We start from the raw sequence: 18,277 nt of genomic DNA, 5'->3' as shown, positions 1-18,277 counted from the left end.
GGAACATCTGACTTTTGTGTGACAAACAAAGAGTTAGGCATCTTGTGACAGCAACCACCAAGTTTCACAAGCAAAAGGTTGACAGATTGATTCAGGATGATCGTTGTATCACTCAGAGAGAAATTTCAAGCATAATTGGCATTTCACAAGAACGTGTGGGTCACATTATTGCTTTGCCTGGCTGTCAGAAGATCTGTGCACAATGGGTACCCAGGATGCGGACGCCTGAAATGAAAGTGCACAGACTTGAAACTTCAGAGACTGGATCTCACCACCGTACGACATCCTCCAGTCCATACAGTCCAGATTTAGCACCATCTGACTTCCATCTGTTCCCGATAATGAAAGAATATCTGCAGGGACATCATTATGCTTCTGATGAAGACATTGAGAGAACTCTGAGACGCTGGTTGCAGAAACAGAGTGTCAACTTCTTCCATGATGGCTTCAGAAAACTTGTTCATTGTTGGCAGAAATGTATCCAATTGTCTGGTGATTATGTGGAAAAGTGAATAGTGGTAAGTTAAAGAGCACATTCTAAGGATTATTTCTGCAATTGATTTATTAAAATATTCACACCCAAACCCAAGTAACAAAGGTGGAGGCATTACTATTCATTCAACCCTCATATATGTCTAGAAATTCCATTAAAAAAACCAATCCCTAAAATATGGACTGATTTATCCTCAGGTCAATGTGAAATACCGCACCTAAACTGTTATCAAGAAAGGAAGCATCCGATTCTCTAAGAGGAATGGCGAAAACAAGAGCTTAGTCCATCCCGGCAGTTCTCAAAGTGTGCTCGACAGTGTCTTCTCAAAATAATTTTAATTCCTGTTGTTTCTGTCTGGTATACACTGCACAGATTTTGTCATTTGGGAGTTGTAGTTGTGGGATTTACAGTTCATGTACAATCAAAGAGAATTCTGAACTCCACTAAGAATGGAATTGAACCAAACTTGGCACACAGAACTCCCATGACCAACCAAAAGTATTAGAAGGGTTTGGTGGGCATTGGCATTGAGTTTGGGAGTTGTAATTCACCTACATCCAGAGAGCACTGTGGACTCAAACAATGATGGATCTGGACCAAATTTGGCACAAACACTCAACGTGCCCATATGTGAACACTGGTGATGTTTGGGGGAAAATAGACATTGGCATTTGGGAGTTGTAGTTGCTGGGATTTATAGTTCACCTACAATCAAAGAGCATTCTGAACCTTACAATCAAATAGTTCACCTATAATCAAAATTCGGCACAATTGGTGCCAAATTTGGTCCAGTGAATGAAAATACATCCTGCATATCAGGTATTTACATTATGATTCACAACAGTAGCAAAATTAGAGTTACAAAGTAGCAACAAAAATAATGTTATGGTTGGGGTCACCAGAATACAAGGAACTGTATTAAGGGGTTGCGGCTTTAGGAAGGTTGGGAAACACTGGTCTAAGAATCTAACAGCCATGACAGAGAATACTGTAGGCTGAAATGGGTGAGCTGTCATAGGATTTCCATAGCTTCCATGTAAAAGTTGATGGGAATCCATGTCTTCCAGAAACACGCAGATATATTCCCCATACTCCCAAATGTCAAGGTCTATTTTTCCCAAACTCCACCAGTATTCACATTTGGGCATATTGAGTATCTATGCCAAATTTGTTCCAGATTCATCATTGTTTGAGTCCACAGTGCTCTCTGGATGTAGGTGAACTACAACTCCAAAACTCAAGGTCATTGCCCACCAAACCCTTCCAGTGTTTTCTACTGGTCATGGGAGTTCTGTGTGCCATTCAGAGGGATAGTGCTTGCCCATATAAGCCAATGGGTTGACCTTGGGCAAGTCACCATCTCAGCCAAAGGCAAAGGCGACTTCCTTCGGAAGACATCTTGCCAAGGAAATTCTGGGATAGGTTTGCCTTTAGAGTTGCCATAAATCCAAAATGACCTGAAAGCCCACAACAGCTTCGGCATTTCCTCCCAACTCTTTGTTGGGTTGAGAGTAGCCTCCGAGATGCGTAGGGAGCATTTAAATTAGGATTTAGAAGGTTGTGTTGTCTTAACTGCTTTAATCTCCTTTAATCTTTAATCTTTTTGCTTTCCTTCCCAGTTCTTCCCTTACTCATTGCCCCTTCTTTCATCCTGAGATTAAGCTTTCTAACCAAACCATCTCCTCCTCCTCTTTTTCATTTCTGCGTATCTTCGTTTACTTGTCCGGTTAGACTTTTGCCATTTGTCTTTCTCGATACAGGGACTTCGGTTTAAAAAATGGATTTGTTCCTGGGCATTAGTCCTTGAACAGAAAATCTGATATCGGAGGCACAACGTACCTAGAAATAATAGAGACGGATTGTGTGCACCTCAAATGGAAAACTGGGTTGACAGAGTTCAGCAAAGTTTGTCTCCAAATGCCTGTGAAATGGAACAAACAGGTGACAATTGGCTGCTTTGAGTCCCATTCGTGGGAGAAAAGCGGGATAAAAATAAATATTATTATTATTATTAATATAATTTATAATATTATACAATTTATTTATCGTATCAGGAGCAAACCAAGGGTAATGTATTAAAAAAAATATTGTATGTATTGTAATGTATTTAAAAAAAACATGAAGTTTAAAAACTTGGCATTATATTAATATAATATTATAGTAATAAATTATTATTATTATTATTATTATTATTATTATTATTATTATTAGAGGTATGTATCTTTGATTATGCAATCCCAGGTGATAGCAGAATTGATGAGAAGGATTTCGAAAAGTTGACACGATATGAGGATTTAAAGATTAAACTGCAAAGACCCTGGCACAAGCCAGTCAAGGTGGTCCCAGTGGTGATCAGCACACTGGGTGCAGTGCCTCAAGACCTTGGCTTGCACTTAAACACGATCAACGCTGACAAAATTACCATCTGTCAGTTGCAAAAGGCCACCCTACTGGGATCTGCACCCATTATTCGCCGATACATCACATCACACAGTGCTACACACTTGGGAAATGTCCGATGTGTGATCCAATACAAAAGAAAGCAGAGTGGTATTGTTTACTGTGTACTAATCTTGTTGTGTTTCAAACAACAACAACAACAAAAACTTGGGTTGCTGCAAGTTTTCTGGGTTGTCTGGCCACGTTCCAGAAGCATTTGCCCACATCTATGGCAGGCATCTTCAGAGGTTGTGAGATCTGTAGTAAACTAGGCAAGACACAAGAGTTCTTTCTCCCACCTCCCAACAAAAGATTCTCCCAGGCAGGAAGCAGCCAGGCTTTGAAGTTGCAAGGCTATTAAATGCTAATCAAGGTGGCTAATGGCAACATCCACACTTGCTTCCAACAGACAAGAGTTCTTTCTCCCACCTCCTAATAAAGGATTCCCCCAGGCAGGAAGCAGCCAGGCTTTGATGCTGCAAGGCCATTCAGTGCCAATCAAGGTGGTCAATGGTAACATCCACACTTGACTCCAACAGACAAGAGTTCTTTCTCCCACCTTCCAACAAAGGATTCCCCCCAGACAGGAAGCAGCCAGGCTTTGAAGCGGCAAGGCTAATCAAATTCAATGCTAATCAAAGTGGCCAATGGCAACATCCACACTTGCCTCCAACAGACAAGAGTTCTTTCTCGCACCTCCCAAGAAAGGATTCTCCCCAGGCAGAAAGCAGCCAGGCTTTGAAGCTGCAAGGCTAATCAAATTCATTGCTAATCAAAGTAGCCAATGGCAACATCCACACTGTTCCAAGACATATGGTCACAACTTCTGAGGATGCCTGCCATAGATGCAAGCAAAACGTCAGGAGAGAATGCTTCTGGAAAACTCACAACAACCCAAAGTTATTATTGTGTTGTCGAAGGCTTTCATTGCCGGAATCACTAGGTTGTTGTGAATTTTCCAGGCTGTATGGCCATGTCCCAGAAGCATCCTCGCCTGACGTCTTGCCTGCATCTGTAATAACTTTATTTGTACCTGGGAGGACCCAAAAGCCTTCATTCTCTCCAATCTACAGCTATAAGGATGCGAGGGAAATGAAAAGGAGTTTAGGGACCTTCTGGGTTCGACAGATCAATGCTATGACTCAGTGCAAGGCAAGCAAACTTCTGAGGCTTATTTCGCATGTACAGCCTGTCCTATCCCAAAGCGTTGGCTCTGAGACACAAAACAGTCTCTGCGCTCCCTCTTCCTTAGGCTTTCAATTATAATATTAAGACGCGATCAAACAGCCGTGGGCAGAATACAGGTTGGGGTCCAGGAGAGCTCCCTGGGCCATTTGCAATGTGTCATTGGGGTTTTTCAAGTGGCAACAAGCCGGACAGGCATGTTGATCATAAATCCAGGGCTGGAAGGAAACAAACAAAGCAAAACAAAACAAGCCAATGGATCCCCCTTCCTTGGAGGCACAAATGGTTCGCATTAATCACACAAGGTGTACAGATTCATTAAGGGACGGCTGACAAATTGGGTATAAAGGGACATTGGACCAGAAGCAAATGTCCCTGTGGCACGGAGCGAGAACCCTGTTGGTTGCTCAACATAAACACCCCTTATACGAGGGTTGACTGAAAAGTAATGCCTCCACTTTCATTACTTGGGTTTGGATGGGAATATTTTAATAAATCAAACGCAGAAATCATCCTTAGAATGTGCTCCTTAACTACACTATTCACTTCTCCACATAATCACCAGACAATTGGATACATTTCTGCCAACGATGAACAAGTTTTCTGACGCCATCACAGAAGAAGTTGACACTCTGTTTCCGCAACCAGCATCTCACAGTTCTCTCATCCTGGGTAGCCATCGTGCACAGATCTTCCGATAGCCAAGCAAAGCAATAATGTGACCCATATTTATTTATTATTTATTTCGAGTACTTCTACCCCGCCCTTCTCAACCCCTGAGGGGGGACTCAGGGAGGCTTACAAATGGCACAATTCGATGCCTACACAGTAATACACATACGTATAAAACAGCAATTAAAACAATTATAACAGTTAAAACAGTCAATATATAACACAATCAATATAACTAATCTCATACTCAGCGTTCGTCCTTCAGAGTTCCAAAATTCCATTCCACTTTGTCCATTCTTGTCAATTGTCAAGTCCTTTATTTCCATATGCTCTTGTGAAATGCTGATTATGCTTGAAATTTCTCTCTGAGTGATACGATGATCATCCTGAATCAGTCTGTCAACCTTTTGCTTGTGAAACTCTGTGGTTGCTGTCACAGGACGTCCAACTCTTTGTTTGTCACGCAAGTCGGATTTCTCACCTGAACATCTTTAAACTTACTCGCCCAACGATGCACAGTACTCACACCAACACAATCACCATAAACAGCTTGCATTCTCTGATGAATCTCCTTTGGGGTGACACCTTCTGCTGTCAAGAATTCCATGACTGCACGTTGCTTAAGTCGCATTGACCGATCGTCTGCGCAGGGTTCCATACTTCACACTTTCACAACACAACTGTTCAATGCTAAGGCTTCCCGCCAAAATGGAACTGTAGAGGAGAGTCTACTGAACAAGCCAGTACCTACCGCATACCAGTACTGCCATCTGTTGAGGAGTTATGAAGGTGGAGGCATTACTTCTCATTCAAACCTCGGCAACACCAGTTTTCCATACCCAATGGCCATTTTTTGCCCCTTAACCTTTCCCACCTTGCCCTTTCCTACAAGAGAGGAGATTCCATCTGAACATTAGGAAGAACTTCCTGAAAGTAAGAGCTGTTCATCAGTGGAACTCTCTGCCTCGGAGTGTGGTGGAGGCCCCTTCTTTGGAGTCTTTTAAACAGAGGCTGGATGGCCACCTGTTGGGGGTACTTTGAATGCAATTTTCCTGCTTCTTGGCAGGGGGTTGGACTGGATGGCCCGGGAGGTCTCTTCCAACTCTACGATTATATGATTCTATCTCCTACCTCAGTGGTTCTCAACCTTCCTAAAGCTGCGACCCCTTAATACGGTTCCTCATTTGTGGTGACCCCCAACCGTAACATTATTTTCGTTGCTACTTCATAACCGTAATTTTGCTATTGTTATGAATCGTAATGTCAATATTTGATGTGCAGGATGTATTTTCATTCACCAAATTGGGCACAAATACCCATACATCCAAATTTGAATACTTGTGGGGTTGGGATTGATTTTGTCATTTGGGAATTGTAGTTGCTGGGATTAATAGTTTGCCTACAATCAAAGAGCATTCAGAACTTCACCAACGATGGAATCAAACCAAACTTGGCACACAGAACTCCTATGACCAAACTGGGAGGGTTTGGTGGGCATTGATCTTGAGTTTGGGAGTTGTACTTCGCCTATATCCAGAGAGCACTGTGGATTCAAACAATGATGGTCATTTGTAGTTGCTGGGAGTTATAGTTAATCTACAATCAAAGAGCATTCTTAACTCTACTATCAATGGATCTGAACCAAACTTGGCACACAGAGCTCCCACAACCAACAGAAATTACTGGGAGGATTTGGTGGGCATTGACCTTGAGCTTGGGAGTTGTAGTTCACCTACATTCAGAGAGCACTGGGGACTCAACCAGTGATGGATCTGGACCAAACTTGGTACAATACTCAGTATGCCCAAATGTGAACACTGGTGGAGTTTGGGGAAAATAGACCTTGGCATTTGGGAGTTGTAGTTGCTGGGATTTATAATTCACCTACAATCAAAGAGCATTCTGAACCCCATCAATGATAGAATTAGGCCAAACTTCACACACAGAACCCCCTCAACCAACCAAATCCTGGAAGGGTTTGGTGGGCACTGACCTTGAGTTTGGGAGTTGTAGTTCACCTACATCCAGAGAGCACTGGGGACTCAAACAATGATGGATCTGGACCAAACTCGGCAGGGATATTTAATATGCCCAAATGCGAACACTGGTGTAGTTGGGGAAAATAGACCTTTAATTTTTTTTAAGAGGAGGAAGCCTTCTCATTCTGCTTCTACCTGAGGGTGAATCTACATTGGAGAATTAATGCAGTTGGACACCACCTTCACCGACACGGCTCAATGATATGAATTCATGGGAGATGCTGTCTTCCTGCGTCTGTATCCTTCTGAATCAAAGAATGTTAGCGCCTAACTACAAGCTCCAGGCTTCCATACCAAACTGTGCTAATTCCTCAGTAACTTAGAGAACAAGGAGGGCTTTTACTTCCATTTTGCCAAGGTGAGGCATGACTGCACGTTTTCAGGGCATCCCTTGAGAGGGAAGCATGCGTGCGGAGGAAGATGTGCGCCTTTGACAGAAAGAGAGACAGACAGACAGAGAGGCTGCCTAGTCTGGTTGGAGAAGCAGACCCAAAGCCCATGAATGCATCTACACTGAGGAATGCATGCAGTCTGACACTGCTTTCACTGCCACATGCTCCCCGCTATCGAGTCCTGGAATCTATAGTTCAGTGAGAAGGTGACAGACCTTAGAAAACCCTGGCCTGGAGATATGGCAGTTAAATAAGTGGGGTCAATTTGTATTCATGCAACAGTGTGGGTGCTGGAGGATGGGCACGGGAGAGTTATAGTTTGGTGAGGCAGCAGAGCCCTTTGGCAGAGAAGGCTCAAGACCCTCTCAAACTATAATCCCTAGGATCCCATTTAAAGTGAACAATTGAAATCTGCCTGTAGTGTAGAGGTAGGCAGAGAGAGTGAGATGGAGAAGAGAGGGAAGGAGGAGAGGAGAGTGAGAGAGAGGGAAGGAGAGAGGAAGAGGAAGAGGAAGGGGGAAAGATTGAGAGAAAAGGAGAGAGCAGGATGAGGGAGAGAAAAAAGAGAGAAGGAGAGGGATTGAGAAAGAGGGAAAGAGTAGAGAGGAAGAGAAAGAGAGAGGGGGAAAGATTGAGAGAAAAGGAGAGAGAATGAGAGGAGGATTAGGGAGGGAGAGAAGGAGAGGGGAGTGAGAGAGAGCAAAAGAGGAGAGAGGAGATAGAGAGAGGGGGAGAAGGAGAGAGAAAATGGAGAGAAAAGGAGAGTGGAAGGGAGATGAGAAAGAGAAGGAGGAGAGAGGGAAAGAGAGAAGGAGAGAAAAAGAGAGATGAGAAGGAGAGAGGGTGAGAAAAGGAGAGAGGAAGAGAGGGGGGAATGGAGAGAAAAGGAGAGAGGGGAAGAGAAGAGAGAAAGAGAAGGTAAAGGTATGGGGAGAGAGAAGGAGAAGGGAATGAGAGAGAGGAAAATAGGGAAAGAGGGGGGAAAGAGAAAGAGGGAAGGATGGAGGGTAAAGGAAAGGGAGGGGAGGAAAAGAAGGGAAGAGAGAGAAAGGTAAGTGAGGGTGGGAGAAAGAAGGCAAGAGAAAGGGAGAGAGGAAGAAAGAGGGAAAGATTGAGAGAAGAGAAAGGTGAGGGACGGAGGGAGGTAGAAAGAAAGCAAGAAAAAGGGAGAAGAGGGAGAGGAAGGGAGAGAGGGAGGGAGAAGGAGAGAGAGAGGATAGGGGAAAAGATGGAGAGAAGAGGGAGAGAGAGAAGGTGAGGGAAGGAGAGAGAGAAGGAGAGGGGAGTGAGAGAGAGGGAAAGAGGGACAGAGAGAGCGAGAGGCAAAAGAGGAAAAGAGAGAGGGAAGGATGGGGAGTAAAGGTGAGAGAGGGGGAGGAAGAGGAGAGAGAAAGGTGAGGGTGGGAGAAAGAAGGCAAGAGAAAGGGAGAGATGAAGGAAGAGGGAGAGAGGGAAAGATGGAGGGAAGAGAGGAAGGTGAGGGAAGGAGGAAGAAAGAAGGCAAGAAAAGGGGAGAAGTGGGAGAAGGAGGGAGGGCAAGATGGAGAGGAGAGAGGAGAGAGGAGAGAGAAAGATAAATGGGAGGGAGGGAGAAAGAAGGTAAGAGAAAGGGAGAGAGGAGGTAATAAGAAGAGAGGGAAAGATGGAGCAAAGAGAGAGGGGAGAGGAAAAGACAAAGGTGAGGGAGGGAGAGAGATAAGGAGAGGGGAGTGTGGGAGAGGGAAGGAGAGAGTGAGAAAGGAAAGAGTGAGGGAAGGATGGAGTGAAAATGAAAGGGGGGGGGGCAAGATGGAGAGAAGAGAGAGAAGAGAGAAAAAGAAAAAGGTGAGAGAGGAAGACCGAGAAGAAGAGGGGAGTGTGTGAGAGAGAAAGAGATTGGGAGAGAGTGAAAAACGAAAGAGGAAAGGGAAGGATGGGATGAAAAGGAGAGGGGGGGGGGAAGATGGAGAGAAGAGAGAAAGAAGAAAAGGTGAGGGAGGGAGGGAGAAAGAAGGCAAGAAAAAGGGAGAGATGGAAAAGGAGAGAAAAGCTGGAGTGAGAGAGAGGGGAGAGAAAGAGAGAAAGGTGAGGGAGAGAGAAGAAGAAGGAAGTGTGAGAGAGGGAAAGAGGTTGGGAGAGGGCGGGAGAGAGTGCGAAACGAAAGAGGAAAGAGAGGGAAGGATGGAGTGGAAAGGAGAGAGGGGGAAAGATGGAGAGAAGGGAAAGGTGAGGGATGGAAGGAGAAAGAAGGCAAGAAAAAGGGAGAGATGGAAAAGGAGAGAGAGGAAAGAAACAGAGAAAGGTGAGGGAGGAAGACAGAGAAGAAGAGGGGAGTGTGAGAGAGGGAAAGAGGTTGGGAGAGTGAAAAACGAAAGAGGAGAGGGAAGGATGGATTGAAAAGGAAAGAGAGGGGGAAAGATGGAGAGAAGAGAGGAGAAAAGAGGGAAAGATGAGGGAGGGAGAAAGAAGGCAAGAAAAAGGGAGAGAGGAAGAGAAAAGGAGAGAGAGAAAGATGGAGATGAAAGAGAGGGGAGAGAAGGAGAGAAAGGCGAGGGAGTAAGAGAGAGTAGAAGAGGGGAGTGTGTGAGAGAGAAAGATGTTGGGAGAGAGTGAGAAACGAAAGAAGAGAGGGAAGGGTGGGGTGAAAAAGAGAGAGAAGGGGAAAGATTGAGAGAAGAGAGAGAGAGATGAGAAACGAGAGAAAGGTGAGGAAGGGAGAGAGAAAGAAGGTGAGAGAAAGATGGAGAGAGAGAAAGATGGAGAGAAGAGAGAGGGGAGAGAAAAAGAGAAAGTGAGGTAGGGAGAGAGAGAGGAGAGGGGAGTGTGAGAGAGGGAAAGAGGTTGGGAGAGGGTGGGAGAGAGTGAGAAACGAAAGAGGAAAGAGAGAGGGAAGGATGGAGTGGAAAGGAGAGGGGGAAAGATGGAGAGAAGAGAGAGAGGAGAAAAGATAGAAAGATGAGGGAGGGAGAAAGAAGGCAAGAAAAAGAGAGAGATGGAAAAGAGAGGGAAAAGATGGAGATCAGAGAAAGAGAAGAGGAAGGTGAGGGAGGGAGTGAAAAAGAAGGTAACAGAAAGGAGAGAGGAAGAGAAAAGGAAAGAGAGAAAGGTGAGGAAGGGAGAGAGAAAGAAGGCAGAGAAAGATGGAGAGAGAGAAAGATGGAGAGAAGGGAGAGGGGAGAGAAAAAGAGAAAGTGAGGTAGGGAGAGAGAGAGGAGAGGGGAGTGTGAGAGAGGGAAAGAGGTTGGGAGAGGGCGGGAGAGAGTGAGAAACGAAAGAGGAAAGGGAGAGGGAAGGATGGAGTGGAAAGGAGAGAGAGAGAGGGAAAGATGGAGAGAAGAGAGAGAGGAGAAAAGATAGAAGGATGAGGGAGGGAGAAAGAAGGCAAGAAAAAGAGAGAGATGGAAAAGAGAGGGAAAAGATGGAGATGAGAGAAAGAGGAGAGAAAGAGAGAAAGGTGAGGGAGGGAGTGAAAAAGAAGGCACTAGAAAGGAGAGAGGAAGAAAAAAGGCAAGAGAAAGGGAGAGAGGGAGAGAAAAGGAGAGGGAGAGAAGAGGACAGAGAAAGGGAGAAAGGTGAGGGAGAGAGAAAGAAGGCGAGAGAAAGGGAGGGAGAGAGGGAGAGAAAGATGGAGAGGAGAGAGAAACGTGAGGAAGGGAGAGAGAAAGGCTAGAGAAAGGGAGAGAGTGAGGGAAAAGGAGAGAGAGAGAAAGATGGAGAGAAGAGGAGAGAGAAGAGGAGAGAGAAAGGGAGAAAGGTGAGGAAGGGAGAGAGAAAGAAGGCGAGAGAAAGGGAGAGAGGGTGGCAGAGGGAGAGAAAGGGAGAAGAGATAGAAAGAGAAGGGGAGAGCGAGAGAAGGAAGAGACCGAGAGAAAGGTGGGAGAGAAAGAAAGAGGCTGCCCAGCCTGAATTGGGAAGCCAGCCCCTCGGGAGCAGAAGACCTTCCCTGGCAATGCCGATCGACCTGGGCATCGCCTGTGCCCACCCTTGGCGTAAGCCTTGCCCGTCTCCGCAAGGCACCCACCTGCAAGGCGAGCTCCCTCCCTCCTTCCCTCCCGGCGCCCAGCCCAGGTGGGCATCTGCTCGGCGACTCACCTTGCGGCTGCTCCGCGGCGTCTCCTCCCTCCCTTCCTTCCTTCCCAGCGGCAGGTGTGGGGAGGGGGTCCCGGGAGGGGAAAGGGGAAAGGGGAAAAGAGAGGAGGGGAGCCTTTAAGGGCGGCCTTTTGGCCCCCCGGCGCCCGGCTGGGCTCCCACGCGCGGTGGATCCACGCAGCAGGTGGCCATGGCAAAGGCAAGGATGGAGGAGAGAGAGAGAGAGAGGGAAGGAGGGAGGGAGGGAAAAGGGAGGGATGGAGAGAAGGAGGGATGGCTCCGGCTGGCGTCCACCCACCCACTCCCCCTCCTCGCCCGGCCCGGGCTCCTCCCGCTTTGCTCTCGCCCACGTCAAAACTCCAGCACGCGCGAAAGAGGAGGAGGAGGAGGAGAAAGGAGGCAGCTGCCAGGGGATGTTCCCTCCAAGCCAAGCCAAGCCTTGGCACATCTGGCAAACACCAGCCGGAAGGGAGAAGGCTCCAAAGGTGGCACCGAGAGGGTCGGCTTCTTTCAACGGTTGGGCAGCACCACCCCAAAGCTGCCACCTCTTCATGGTGCCACCCTCAAGCCAGTACGTGCGTCTTCCCTCCTCACTTTATGCCAGCCCTAGGATAGATAGACCCATTTGCCAGCCCCCAAAGGAATGCACACTCACTGCAATAACAGTCGGCTGTACCTTTTTTTAGACGTTGGCGTCGGCACCGGTCCGAAAGAAATCTCTCCGCACAAGACACATCACAACAATACGCCCTGGCTGAGTAGCCGTGCCGCTTTAGAAGTAGGCATCATCGTTACACATTGGCACGTCTCCCTCTCCAGTCTACGATGCCAGTCTTAGGAAGACCCATTTGCCGGTCCGCAAAACCCTTGGCGCCGATGTCACAATGCCACTCTTCGAAGGACCCGTTTGCCAGTCAGAAAAGAAATCTTTCCCACGCAAGACCCTTGGCATCAACGACATTTGGCCGTGGCCATTTAGAAGTAGGCATCATCATTACAGATTCATCTCCCTCTCCAACCTGCCAGTCTCAAGAAGACCCATTCGCCAGTCTCCAAGACCCTTGGCACCACTGTAGACACTAGACACATTTGTCGAGGTGCCACTCTTTGCCAGTCTGAAAAGAAATCTCTCCCACGTAAGACCCTTGGCATCAATGAGATTTGGTGTGCCTCTTTAGAAGTAGGCATCATCATTACAGATGCATCTCCCTCTCCAGTGTGTGTGCCTATGATGCCAGTCTTAGGAAGACCCATTTGCCGGTCCACAAGACCCTTGGCACAGCTGCAGACACGTTTGTTGAGATACCACTCTTCAAAGGACCCCTTTGCCAGTCCAAAAAGAAATCTTTCCCATACAAGACCCTTGGTATCAACGACATTTTGCCATGGCTCTTTAGAAGTAGACATCATCATTACAGATGCATCTCCCTCGCCAGTCTGTGTGCCTACGATGCCAGTCTTAGGAAGACCATTTGCTGGTTCTGCAAGACCCTTGGCACCACCGCAGATCCATTTGTCGAAATGCCACCCTTTGCTAGTCTGAAAAGAAATCTTTCCCAAGACCCTTGGCATCAATGACATTTGTCCGTACCTGTTTAGAGGTAGGCATCATCATTATAGACTGATATGCTTCCCTCTCCAGTCTGTGTGCCTATGATGCCAGTCTTAGGAAGACCCATTTGCTGGTCCACAAGACCCTTGGCACCACTGCAGACACATTTGTTGAGTTGCCACTCTTCAAAGGACCCCCTTTTCCATCCAAAAAATGTCTTTCCCACACAAGACCCTTGGCATCAATGGCATTTGCCCGTACCTCCATCATCATTACAGGCAGACATGTCTCCTTCTCCAGTCTGTGAGTCTACGATGCCAACCTTAGGAAGGCCCATTGTCAATCCAAAAAGAAATCTCTCTAACGCAAGACCTTTGGTATCAATGATATTTGGCCATGCCTTTTTAGAAGTAGGCATCATCATTACACATTGATACGTCTCCCTCTCCAGTTGGTGTGCCTATAATGCCAGTATTAGGAAGACCTATTTGCTGGTCTGCAAGACCCTTGGAACCGCCGCAGATCCATTTGTCGAGTTGCCACTCTTAGGAGGAGCCCTTTGCCAGTACAAAAAGTAGTCTTTCCCAAACAAGACCCTTGGCATCCATGACATTTGGCCATACCTCTTTAGAAGTAGGCATCATCATTACGGACAGATACGTCTTCCTCAGTCTGTGTGCTGACAATACCAGTCTTAGGAAGACCTATTTGCCGGTCCCCAAGATCCTTGGCACCACTGCAGATGCATTTGTCAAGATGCCACTCTTGGAAGGTGCCCTTTGCCAGTCCGAAAAGAAATCTTTTCCATGCATGACCCTTGACATCAATGACATTTGGCTGTGCTTCATCATTACAGACCAATATGTCTCCCTCTCCAATCTGTGTTCCCATGATGCCAGTCTTAGGAAGACCCATTTGCTGGTCCCGCAAGACCCTTGGCACCACCACAGATCCATTTGTCAAAATGCCTCCCTTTGCTAGTGTGAAAAGAAATCTTTCCCTTGGCATCAATGACATTTGTCCGTACCTCTTTAGAGGTAGGCATCATCATTATATACTGATACGTTTCCCTCTCCAGTCTGTGTGTCTACAATGCCAGCCTTAGAAGACCCATTGCCAGTCTGAAAAGAAATCTCTCCAAAGCAAGACCCTTGACATCAATGACATTTGATCGTGTCTCTTTAGAGGTAGGCATCATCATTACAGACTGATACCTCTCCCTCTCCAGTCTGTGTGCCTACGATGCCATTCTTAGGAAAGACCCATTTGCTGGTTCCACAAGACCCTTGGCACAACCGCAGATCAATTTGTCAAAATGCCACTCTTAGAAGGACCCCTTTGCCAGTCCAAAAAGAAATCTTTCCCACTCAAGACCCTTGGCATCCATGACATTTGGTCATACCTCTTTATCTATTGATTGATTTATTTACTTCTCTTGTATACCACTTTTCTCTCCTAAGCGGGGGACCCAAATTTCCGACATAATTATGGCCTAACTTAATGCCTCACATACGGAAACCTAACCTAACAATAATAACACATAATGATCATGGGATTAAAATCATATCAATATAAACATTAAAATCACACAATCCAACAATCATAGTCCATGCCGTTCCAAATATCATGTCTATTGCACATAATCCCTGATCATTCCTTATACTGCTTGTTGCTCAAAGGCAAGTTTTTACTTTTCTTCTGTAGGCCAGGAAGGGGGGGGGGGGGTGTGCTGATCTAATTTCGTTGAGAAGGGAGTTCCAAAGCAGAGGGGCCACCACTGAGAAGGCCCTGTCCCTTGTCCCCACTAGTCGCACTTGGGAAGGAGGTGGGACTGAGTGCAGAACCTCCCCAGATGATCTTAATCTCCAAGGTAGTTCATAGAGGGAGATATGTTTGGACAGCTAAACTGGGTCAGAACCATTTAGGCCAGCATTTCTCAACCCGAGGAGTCAAGACCCCTGGGGGGTTCGTGAGGGGGTGTCAGAGGGGTCGCCAAAGACCTAGAGAAACTAGAGCTGATGTGGTCTATCTAATGCAATTTTCTGAATTGGCACCCCCAAATAACCAAACTGAATCTAAAGTTGACCAAAAACTGATTTGTAACCCTTTTGGTACTCATGTTGGAGAGTGGTCCCAGGTCAAAGTGGTCCCTGGTTAAGTGGACCCTGGTCAAAGTGGTCCCTGGTCAAATAAAAGTTGGCAACCACTGCTCTTTAGAAAGAAAGACTAGAGATGTGCAAAAGACATTGGGGAATTTTATCACATAAGGCAGCATTCCTCAACCTGAGAGTTGGGAGCCCTGGGGGTGTTGTGAGGGGGGTGTCAGAGCGGGCACCAAAGACCATAAGAAAACATAGTATTTTCTGTTGGTCATAAGGGTTCTGTGTGGGAAGTTTGGCCCAATTCTATCATTGGTGGGGTTCAGAATGCTCTTTGATTGTAGATGAACTATAAATCCCAGCAACTACAACTCCCAAATGTCATGGTCTATTTTCTCGAAACTCCACCAGTATTCACCTTTGGGCACATTTTCGTGGCAAGTTTGGCTCAGATCCATCACTGTTTGAGTCCACAGTGCTCTCTGGATGTAGGTGAACTACAACTCCAAAAACTCAAGATCAATACCCACCAAACCCTTCCAGTATTTTCTGTTGGTCATGGGAGTTCTGTGTGCCAAGTTTGGTTCAATCCCATTGTTGGTGGGGTTCAGAATGCTCTTCGATTGTATATGAACTATAAATCCCAGAAACTACAACTCCCAAATGTTAAGGTCTATAAACTCCACTACTGTTCACATTTGGACATACTGAGTATTTGTGCCAAGTTTGGTCCAGATCCAACATTATTTGAGTCCACAGTGCTCTCTGGATGTAGGTGAACTACAACTCCAAAGCTCAAAGTCAATGCCCAGTATTTGCTGTTGGTCATGGGAGTTCTGTGTGCCAAGTTTGGTTCAATTCCATCATTGGAGTTCAGAATGCTCTTTGATTGTAAGTGAACTATAAATCCCAGCAACTACAACTCCCAAATGACAAAATCAATCCCTCCCAACCTCACAAATATTCAAATTTGGGTGTATTGGGTATTTGTGCCAAATTTGGTCCAGTGAATAAAAACACATCCTGCACATCAGATATTTACATTATGATTCATAACAGGAGCAAAATTTCAGTTGTGAAGTAGCAACAAAAATAAGGTTATGGTTGTGGGTCACCACAACATGAGGAACGGTATTATGGGGTTGTGGCATTCGGAAGGTGGAGAACCACCAACCGAAGGTGTCTTGTAAAAAAGACCCAGATGAACAGGACTCAAATACACACGAAACTAGAAAGGTTAAATTTACAATGAAAGCACAATTTGTATGCGTCAAGGATGCTGGGTTATAAGCACTAAAGGAGCCAAAGGACACAATGTTAGGAATGTAAATGTTTCCCATCTGGGACAAATCATGATTGATCGCAACAATAGGTGGGTGTGATGGAGGCGAACAGGGGTGTTTTTGGAGCCAGCACACAGCCAATCGTCTAAATAGAGGATTTCTCGAAAGCCAGAGACACGACAGGTGGAGGCATAAAACAAAACACCTAAGCAAAGCCTAACAAATATATGAATTCTCTTGACACAATTGAGCCTGTAACTCAGAATGCATCCAGCTCCGAAAGAACCATTTTTTTCAAAACCCATCTTGTTATGAGTTCTCTGCCTCCTCAAAAGATTGTGTTAGTCTCTCACAAACTGAAAACATGCATTTTAAAAATGTCAGTGAATCTGCAGTCATATCAGAACAGATGCTATTGGATTTGTTGGGGGGGGGGGGCGACCAAATTTGGAATCCCCAAGCTTCTTTGTGGAAGGAAATGCTGCTACAATTCTCCCAGTTTAGATTTTCCCATGGATTTGGGAGTTCAAAACAATCCGATTCCCATTGAACTAGTCAATATAGATATTAGGGTATCTAGTCAAACCATTGTCAATGAAGGAATGCATAGATCATGCCTGTTAAAGGTGTCCAAAAAAGAAAAATCCACCACCCTATTACCCAGTTGATTCATAGGATCATAGAATCATAGAGTTGGAAGAGACCTCATTTATTTATTTATGACATTTATATGCCACCCTTCTCACCCTGAAGGGGACTCAGAGCGGCTTACAAGATAGATAGATAGATAGATAGATAGATAGATAGATAGATAGATAGATAGAATATATTATATTATTAGCATAGTACAATATCAGGATTATATATTACTATATTGTACTATACCATTATATTGTAATAGTATTAGTAATATGACATGTAATATAAAACATATAATTATAATAATATATTATTAGTAGTATTATATAGTATTATTTTATAATATTATAATTATTATATGTATATACAATATATTACATTACATTATATTATTAGCATAGCACAGGAGACAAGGTGGAACTCACGGGCCATCCAGTCCAACCCCATTCTGCCAAGAAGCAGAAAAATTGCATTCAAAGCACCCCCGACAGATGGCCATCCAGTCTCTGTTTAAAGGCCTCCAGAGAAGGAGCCTCCACTACACTCCGGGGCAGAGAGTTCCACTGCTGAACGGCTCTCCCAGTCAGGAAGTTCTTCCTGGTATTCAGATGGAATCTCCTTTCTTGTAGTTTGAAGCCATTGTTCCATTGCGTCCTAGTTTCCAGGGAAGCAGAAAGGAAACTTGCTCCCTTTTCCCTAGGACTTCCTCTCACATACTTATACATGGCTATCATGTCTCCTCTCCGCCTCCTCTAAACATGCCCAGCTCTTTAAGCCGCTCTTCATAGGACTTGTTCTCCAGCCCTTTGATCATTTTAGTTGTCCTCCTTTGGACACATTCCAGCTTGTCAACATCTCCCTTCAATTGTGGTGCCCAGAATTGGACACAGCTGTGGTCTAACCAAGGCAGAATAGAGCATGGGGAGCATGACTTCCCTGGATCTCAACACCAGACTCCTCTTGATGCAGGCCAAAATCCCATTGGCTTTCTTTTTGCCACAGCATCACATTGTTGGCTCATGTTTAACTTGTTGTCCACAAGGACTCCAATATCTTTTTCACACATACTGCTCTCAACCCACACGTCCCCCATTCTGTATCTTTGCATTTCATTTTTTCTGCCTAAGTGGAGTGTCTTGTATTTGTCCCCATTGAACTCCATTTTATTAGTTTTGGTCCATCTCTCTAATCTGTGAAGATCGTTTCAAATTCTGCTCCTGTCCTCTGGAGTATTGCTAAACATCTCTGATATTATTATTATTATTATTATTATTATTATTATTATTATTATTATTGAGGCCAAGGCCTCAATAAAACAACAATATAACAAAAACCACATAAACTAAAAGCAAATCAAAACATTAAAGCAATAACAACAAACAATAAAACAATACACCGTAACACAATAAAAACTAG

At 45.2% G+C, this 18,277-nt stretch overlaps 1 protein-coding gene across 2 annotated transcripts in view; it reads right to left on the bottom strand.

Moving 5' to 3' along the window:
• CALN1 (calneuron 1) overlaps window positions 1–11,983 on the bottom strand; it is an 84,147-nt gene extending 72,164 nt beyond the window's left edge. The window contains exon 1 of one of the 2 annotated variants that reach the window (XM_067472059.1): window positions 11,965–11,983. The gene's annotated coding sequence lies outside the window, so the exon portion shown is untranslated. Of the gene's footprint in view, window positions 1–11,291; window positions 11,373–11,964 lie in introns of those variants that run through there. The other variant, XM_060756946.2, reaches the window with a different exon arrangement.
• Window positions 11,984–18,277: the final 6,294 nt, after the last annotated feature.

The sequence above is a fragment of the Anolis sagrei genome, chromosome 11 (genome assembly GCF_037176765.1).
Source record: "Anolis sagrei isolate rAnoSag1 chromosome 11, rAnoSag1.mat, whole genome shotgun sequence".
Taxonomy (NCBI): Eukaryota; Metazoa; Chordata; class Lepidosauria; order Squamata; family Dactyloidae; genus Anolis; species Anolis sagrei.
This window is presented reverse-complemented; position numbering and strand designations above follow the sequence as displayed.